We start from the raw sequence: 8,458 nt of genomic DNA on the forward strand, positions 1-8,458 counted from the left end.
AGGGTGCATGACCATAAAAGATATTACTCATATAAATAGAACAACCATTATTCTCATATTTAAATGAATAACCGTCTCGCATCAAACAAGATCTAGATATAATGTTCATGCTTAACGCTGGCACCAAATAACAATTATTTAGGTCTAAAACTAATCCCGAAGGTAGATGCAGAGGCAGCGTGCCGACGGTGATCCCATCGACTTTGGAACCATTTCCCACGCGCATCGTCACCTCGTCCTTAGCCAATCTTTGCTTAATCCGTAGTCCCTATTTCGAGTTGCAAATATTAGCAACAGGACCAGTATCAAATACCCAGGTACTATTGCGAGCATTAGTAAGGTACACATCAATAACATGTATATCACATATACCTCTGTTCACCTTGCCATCCTTCTTATCCGCCAAATACTTGGGGCGGTTCTGCTTCCAGTGACCAGGCCCTTTGCAGTAGAAGCACTCAGTCTCAGGCTTAGGTCCATACTTGGGCTTCTTCACTTGAGCAACAACTTGCTTGCCGTTCTTCTTGAAGTTCCCCTTCTTCTTTTACACTTTTTCTTCAAACTGGTGGTCTTGTTGACCATCAACACTAAATGCTCCTTCTTGATTTCTACCTTCGCAGCCTTTAGCATCGCGAAGAGCTCGGGAATTGTCTTGTTCATCCCTTGCATATTATAGTTCATCACAAAGCTCTTGTAGCTTGGTGGCAGTGATTGAAGAATTCTGTCAATGACACTATCATCAAGAAGATTAACTCCCAGCTGAATCAAGTGGTTGTTATACCCAGACATTTTGAGTATATGTTCACTGACAGAACTATTCTCCTCCATCTTGCAGCTATAGAACTTATTGGAGACTTCATATCTCTCAATCTGGGCATTTGCTTGAAATATTAACTTCAACTCCTGGAACATCTCATATGCTCCATGACGTTCAAAATGTCGTTGAAGTCCCGGTTCTAAGCTGTAAAGCATGGCACACTGAACTATCGAGTAGTCATCAGCTTTGCTCTGCCAGACATTCACAACGTCTGGTGTTGCTCCTGCAGCGGGTCTTGCACCTAGCGGTGCTTCTAGGACGTAATTCTTCTATGCGGCAATGAGGATAATACTCAAGTTAAGGACCCAGTCCGTGTAATTCCTACCATCATCTTTCAACTTTGCTTTCTCTAGGAACACATTAAAATTCAAAGGAACAGTAGTACATGCCACTGATCTACAACAACATAGACATGCAAAAATACTATCGGGTACTAAGTTCATGATAAATTAAAGTTCAATTAATCATATTACTTAAGAACTCCCACTTAGATAGACATCGCTCTAATCATCTAAGTGATCACGTGATCCAAATCAACTAAACCATGTCCGATCATCACGTGAGATGGAGTAGTTTTCAATGGTGAACATCACTATGTTGATCATATCTACTATATGATTCACGCTCGACCTTTCGGTCTCAGTGTTCTGAGGCCATATCTGCATATGCTAGGCTCATCAAATTTAACTTGAGTATTCTGCGTGTGCAAAACTGGCTTGCACCCGTTGTATGTGAGCGTAGAGCTTATCACACCCGATCATCACGGGGTGTCTCGGCATGATGAACTTTCGCACTGGTGCATACTCAGGGAGAACACTTGTACCTTGAAATTTAGTGAGAGATCATCTTATAATGCTACCGCCAAACTAAGCAAAATAAGATGCATAAAGGATAAACATCACATGCAATCAACATAAGTGATATGATATGGCCATCATCATCTTGTGCCTTTGATCACCATCTCCAAAGCATCGTCATGATCACCAACGTCACCGGTGCGACACCTTGATCTCCATCGTAACATCGTTGTCATCTCGCCAACTATTGTTTTTACGACTATCGCTACTGCCTAGTGATAAAGTAAAAACAATTACAGGGCGATTGCATTGCATACAATAAAGCGACAACCATATGGCTCCTACCAGTTGCTGATAACTCGGTTACAAAACATGATCATCTCATACAATAAAATTTAGCATCATGTCTTGACCATATCACATCACAACATGCCCTGCAAAAACAAGTTAGACGTCCTCTACTTTGTTGTTGCAAGTTTTACGTGGCTGCTACGGGCTGAGCAAGAACCGTTCTTACCTACGCATCAAAACCACAACGATTTTTTGTCAAGTGTGCTGTTTTAACCTTCAACAAGGACCGGGCGTAGTCACACTCGATTCAACTAAAGTTGGAGAAACTGACACCCGCCAACCACCTGTGTGCGAAGCACATCGATAGAACCAATCTCGCGTAAGCGTACGTGTAATGTTGGTCCGGGCCGCTTCATCCAACAATACCGCCGAATCAAAGTATGACATGTTGGTAAGAAGTATGACTATTATCGCCCACAACTCATTGTGTTCTACTCGTGCATATAACATCTATGCATAAACCTGGCTCGGATGCCAATGCTGGGGAACGCAGTAATTTAAAAAAAAAACCTACGGTCACGCAAGATCTATGTGATGCATAGCAACGAGCAGGAGAGTGTTGTCCACGTACCCTCGTAGACCGTAAATGGAAGCGTCAAGTGGCGCGGTTGATGTAGTCGAACGTCTTCGCGATCCAACCGATCAAGTACTGAAAGCACGACACCTCCGCGATCTGCACACGTTCAGCTCGGTGACGTACCATGAACTCTAGATCCAGTTGAGGTCGAGGGAGAGTTTCATCGGCACGATGACATGGTGACGGTGATGATGAAGTTACCGGCGCAGGGCTTCGCCTAAGCACTACGACAACATGACCGAGGTGGAATATGGTGGAGAGGGGCACCGCACACGGCTAAACAATTAACTTGTGTGTCTATGGGGTGCCCCCTCCCCCGTATATAAAGGAGTGGAGGAGGGGAGGGGCCGGCCCTCTCTATGGCACGCCCTAGGGGAGTCCTACTCCCACCGGGAGTAGGATCCCCCCTCCCTAGTTAGAGTAGGAGAGGAAGGAAGGAGGAGAGAGGGAGAAGGAAAGGGGGGCCCGCCCCCCACCCAATTCGGATTGGGATTTGGGGGGGGGGGGCGCCCCCTCCTTGGCCGCCTCCTCCTCTCTCCCACTAAGGCCCAATAAGGCCCATATACTCCCCGGGGGGTTCCGGTAACCCCCCGGTACTCCGGTAAATGCTTGAACTCACCCGGAACCATTCCGATGTCCAAACATAGGCTTCCAATATATCGATCTTTATGTCTCAACCATTTCGAGACTCCTCGTTATGTCCGTGATCACATCCGGGACTCAGAACAACCTTCGGTACATCAAAACACATAAACTCATAATACCAATCGTCATTGAACATTAAGCGTGCGGACCCTACGGGTTCGAGAACTATGTAGATATGACTGAGACACATCTCCGGTCAATAACCAATAGCGGAACCTAGATGCTCATATTGGTTCCTACATATTCTACGAAGATCTTTATCGGTCAAACCGCATAACAACATACGTTGTTCCCTTTGTCATCGGTATGTTCTTTGCCCGAGATTCAACCGTCAGTATCTCAATACCTAGTTCAATCTCGTTAACGGCAAGTCTCTTTACTCGTTCCATAATGCATAATCCCGTAACTAACTCATTAGTCACATTGCTTGCAAGGCTTATAGTGATGTGCATTACCGAGAGGGCCCAGAGATACCTCTCCGTTAATCGGAGTGACAAATCCTAATCTCGATCTATGCCAACTCAACAAACACCAACAGAGACACATGTAGAGCATCTTTATAATCACCTAGTTGCGTTGTGATGTTTAATAGCACACAAAGTGTTCCTCCGGTATTCGAGAGTTGCATAATCTCATAGTCATAGGAACATGTATAAGTCATGAAGAAAGCAATAGCAACAAACTATACAATCAAAGTGCTAAGCTAATGGATTGGTCAAGTCAATCACATCATTCTCTAATGATGTGATCCCGTTCATCAAATGACAACTCATGTCTATGGCTAGGAAACTCAACCATCTTTGATTAACGAGCTAGTCTAGTAGAGGCATACTAGTGACACTCTGTTTGTCTATGTATTCACACATGTACTAAGTTTCTGGTTAATACAATTCTAGCATGAATAATAAACATTTATCATGATATAAGGAAATATAAATAACAACTTTATTATTGCCTCTAGGGCATATTTCCTTCAATTTCCAGAGGCCATTGACTATAGAAACTGATGCTAGTGACTTTGGAATTGGTGCTATGTTAACACAAGATGGACATCCCATAGCTTTTGTCAGTAAGGCCTTGGGCCCCAAGAACCAAACTCTGTAAGTATATGAAAACGAATTCCTAGCAATTCTGCTGGCAATGGAACAGTGGCGCTCTTATCTGCAACTGAAAGAATTCACTATCATTACTGATCAGAAGGCCTTGGTCAGTCTGACAGAGCAGCGTTTGCATACAGCTTGGCAGCAAAAAGCTCTCACAAAGTTGTTTGGTTTGGGTTATAAGATCATATACAGAAAGGGGGAAGATAATAAGGTTGCTGACGCCTTGTCCAGACGCCCCCATGTATCAGGGGACTGTTATGTTCTTTCTGAAATTCAACCAGCTTGGGTGCAGGAAATCATGGACAACTATACCTCAGATCCTAATGCTACAACAATTTTGCAGAAGTTAGCAATTGATCCAACAGTTGATCCTAACTTTACATTGCATGGACGTTTGCTTCGTTTCAAGAAATGAGTATGGATTGGGTCAGATGAAAAGCTACAACACAAAATCATCGACAGTATGCATGCTAGCTCAGCTGGGGGCCATTCTGGGTTTCCAGTTACTTATCGCAGGATCTTTCAGCTGTTCTATTGGAAAAATATGAAGCAAATGACGAAAGTGGTCCTGCAATAGTGTCAAGTTTGCCAGCTTTCCGAACCTGACAGAGTACCCTATCCAGGTCTGTTGCAACCATTGCCGATACCCTCACAACCATGGGAAATGATGACAATGGATTTCATCAAGGGGTTACCAGTTTCACAGCACTACAATTGCATCTTAGTGGTTATCGACAAGCTGACTAAGTATGGTCATTTCATTGCTCTCAAGCATACCTATACGGTAGCCATAGTAGCTGAATCATTACTGGACCGTGTGTACCGCCTTCATGGCCTTCCTGTGTCTCTAGTTTCTGATCATGACCCTATTTTCACCAGTACATTCTGGAAGGAGGTGTGCAACAGAACTGGGATTAAACTTCACATGAGTTCAGGTCAACACCCGCAAACTGATGGGCAAACAGAATGTGTGAATCAGCAAGTTGAAGGGTATCTTCGTTGTTTTATCAACGCACACCCGCATTGTTGGTTTAGCTGGCTTCCTCTCTGTGAGCTCTGGTACAATACAAATTGGCACTCCTCAATAGGACGAACTCCATTTGAACTGGTGTATGGGCATGCTCCTCGTTACTTTGGCCTTTCTCCAGTGGATGCTATTGGCAGTTCAGATGTTCATCAGTGGTTGCGCGATAGGCATGTGGTCATGGAGTCAGTCAAGAAACACTTATTTTGTGCGCAGCAGCGTATGAAAGTTCAGGCTGATAAACACTGGACAGAAAGATCTTTTGAGGTGGGGGACATAGTTTTTCTCAAGATGCAGCCTTATATACAGTCCTCTATAGCTCCGCGGGCAAACCACAAACTTGCATTCAAATATTTTAGGCCTTTTGAAATCTTGGCAAAGGTTGGTGCAGTGGCATACAAGCTGGCGCTACTAGACAACTGCAGAGTACACCCAGTCTTCCATGTATCTCTTCTCAAACGTCATGTTAAGCCGGATCAGCAGGTGTTACCAACTCTGCCTTCGTCAGCAGCTCACAAGCAGGTGCCGTATTGTTTCCTCGATCATCGCCTGGTACCGCGAGGGAACAAACTGGTAGCTCAAGTGCTGGTCAAATGGAGCCACTCTCCGACTTCGATGGCAACCTGGGAAGACCAAGACATGTTGAAGCAACAATTTCCGCGAGCACTGGCTTGGGGGCAAGCCATTTTCTCTCCAGGGGGGTTGTCAGCGGCACTGACATTGAAGCAGCGACAAGACCTGAAACGCTACAGGAGGATCCGGCAAGCGGAATGCAGGCCAGGCCTAAGAGGAGAGCCCATGCACCAGCGAGGCTGCGAGGCCTAGAGTGGGCCCGTTAGATACGTTATGTATATAACTATACCTGGGCTCTGTAACGGGTAGACAACGGCTTCGGCCAAGGAACGGATAGGGTAGCTGGTGTGAGTGTTGATTGGCTGTAATCCTCTTCCTCCTCGCATTTGAATTCTCATGTACTAAACTGAGATCTGACTGAATCCTATAGCTAATTCGAGGAATAGTAGTTCATGCTTACAGCAGAGGACGGATTCCGGCCGGCGAAGGGGCAACCGGGCATGGCGGCGGGAATGGCCCTGTTAGGGTTTGAGAGGAGAAGACGGGGGAAAGGGAGATGTGGGCGAGCGGGTGCTTGCGGGATCGAGCAAGGATGTGATCAAAGCGTTTTTCTTGGCGGTGGCAAAACTCGAACTCCAGATTCAGAAAAACGCGGAGCTGGGAATCCCTCGCTCCAGAAAATGAACTTAAGCCCACTATCGCTTTGTGAATTCAGCTTCCTGGAGTCATCGCCTTCGGGCGGGGCTTCAGGCTGAAAATTGGTGAAGTTTGGAGTGGGAGGAGATCAGAACAAGCCCTATGCTTCAGCTTTTTGCAAAAAAATTTATCTGGGGAATTATTAGAATCAGCCCATCGATCACGCCCAGCGTTCCGCCACTCGTCCAACCGTCAGATCCAAGTTCCATTGGATGGTGCACAAAATACATCTTTTGAAACTTTGGAGGCTTTTATTGAATCAAAGAAGTGTTACATCGTCCACTAAACCCTTTACAATGAAAGCCAGTGGCTCATCAATCCACACCGAAGGTGGAGCCGACACGCTCGCCTTGCTAAAACATGAGCGACATAAGACACCGAAGTATAACCTATAGTAAGGACCAAACAATCCGAATAGATCGCCGCTGTGCCCGATCTTGTAAATCCTCCATTGTTCATGGTATTAATCACCTCAAGGCAGTCCGACTCCACAACGAGCTTGCTAATCCCCATCTGCTGCGCCAACAGGAGGCCATGTCGTAGTGCATATGCTTTCACTGTCCCTGCATCAGCAACATGGTCTAGCCTTTCGTTTGATGCCGCGATGAAACCACCTTTATAATCCCGTAAAATAGCTCCTACAACACCCTGGAGAGCATCTGCATGGAAGGCTGCATCTACATTCAACTTCACAAAATCCTCTTGTGGTTTCCTCCATCCATCTGACCTCACTCCCAGGCTCTTCTTCATCGCCTTGAAGTAATGTGCTCTCAGTGCCGCAATCGACAGGGCGGCCCAGGCCGGGGCCTGCACTTCCTCCCCGTGGACGTGTTGTCTTCGTTCCCACCATATGTACTAGATGCCCACTAGGATTAGAAATTGAGCCGGGACATCTGTGATCAGAGTCTGACGTGTGGGAGCAAATAAAATATAGTCTAGAGCTGACGAGCCCGCCCTGTCACACGCCTCCTCTATGAACCCGTCCAGATTCAGACATCTCCAGATTTCCGCTGCCCTTGGGCAAGTGAAAAGTGGGTGCATAATGTCCTCGCATCCATCCACACACATAGGACAACTATCAGATGTATCGATGTGGCGATTTACCAAAACCCCATAACATGGTATGAAACCGTGTAGTACCTTCCATGCATGGATATTAATCTTTGCAGGAGCTTGCGATTTCCAAAGCTTTGTCCACACCGGGTAGCACTGGGATGGCTCCCCTTCTGTTCGTTCATACCAACGGGCAAATTGATGTTTCCACTCCACATGATAAGCTGATCGGACCTAGAAGATATAATTCTTTGTAAACCTCTAGGGCACAAAGTCTTCCATCATTCCATGTGGTGCCAGCGGTATTGCAAGGATTCTGTGTGCATCTACCGGCCAAAACACATCATTTATCAACTCTTGATCCCACAAACCGGTGACAGGATTAATCAATTCCGAGACCTTCGACAGAAGGGTCCCTCCTCGCGGTGTAATGACACGGCCATCAGCACTCGATTGTATCCACGAATCAGACCAAATCTTCACTTGTGATCCATCCCGTATGCGCCATATTGCACCTCTCCTGAAAGTATTAATTCCAGCGCAGATACTTTGCCATGTATAAGAGCTTCCACTCTTCAACTTAGCATCCAATAACTTTCCATCCGGGTAATTTTTGGCCCTCAAAATCTGTGCACATAGAGAGTTAGGGTTCTCGAGTAGCCTCCAAACCTGTTTAGCAAGTAGAGCTAAATTAAAACTGTGTAAAACCCTGAACCCCAAGCCTCCCCTCTCTTTAGGTACACACAGTTTCCACCATGCTGCCAAATGGATATGCTTGTGGTTGTCGTCATCTCCCCACCAGTATTTTCGATATTGCATCTG

Source organism: Triticum dicoccoides, chromosome 3B, assembly GCF_002162155.2.
Source record: "Triticum dicoccoides isolate Atlit2015 ecotype Zavitan chromosome 3B, WEW_v2.0, whole genome shotgun sequence".
Taxonomy (NCBI): Eukaryota; Viridiplantae; Streptophyta; class Magnoliopsida; order Poales; family Poaceae; genus Triticum; species Triticum dicoccoides.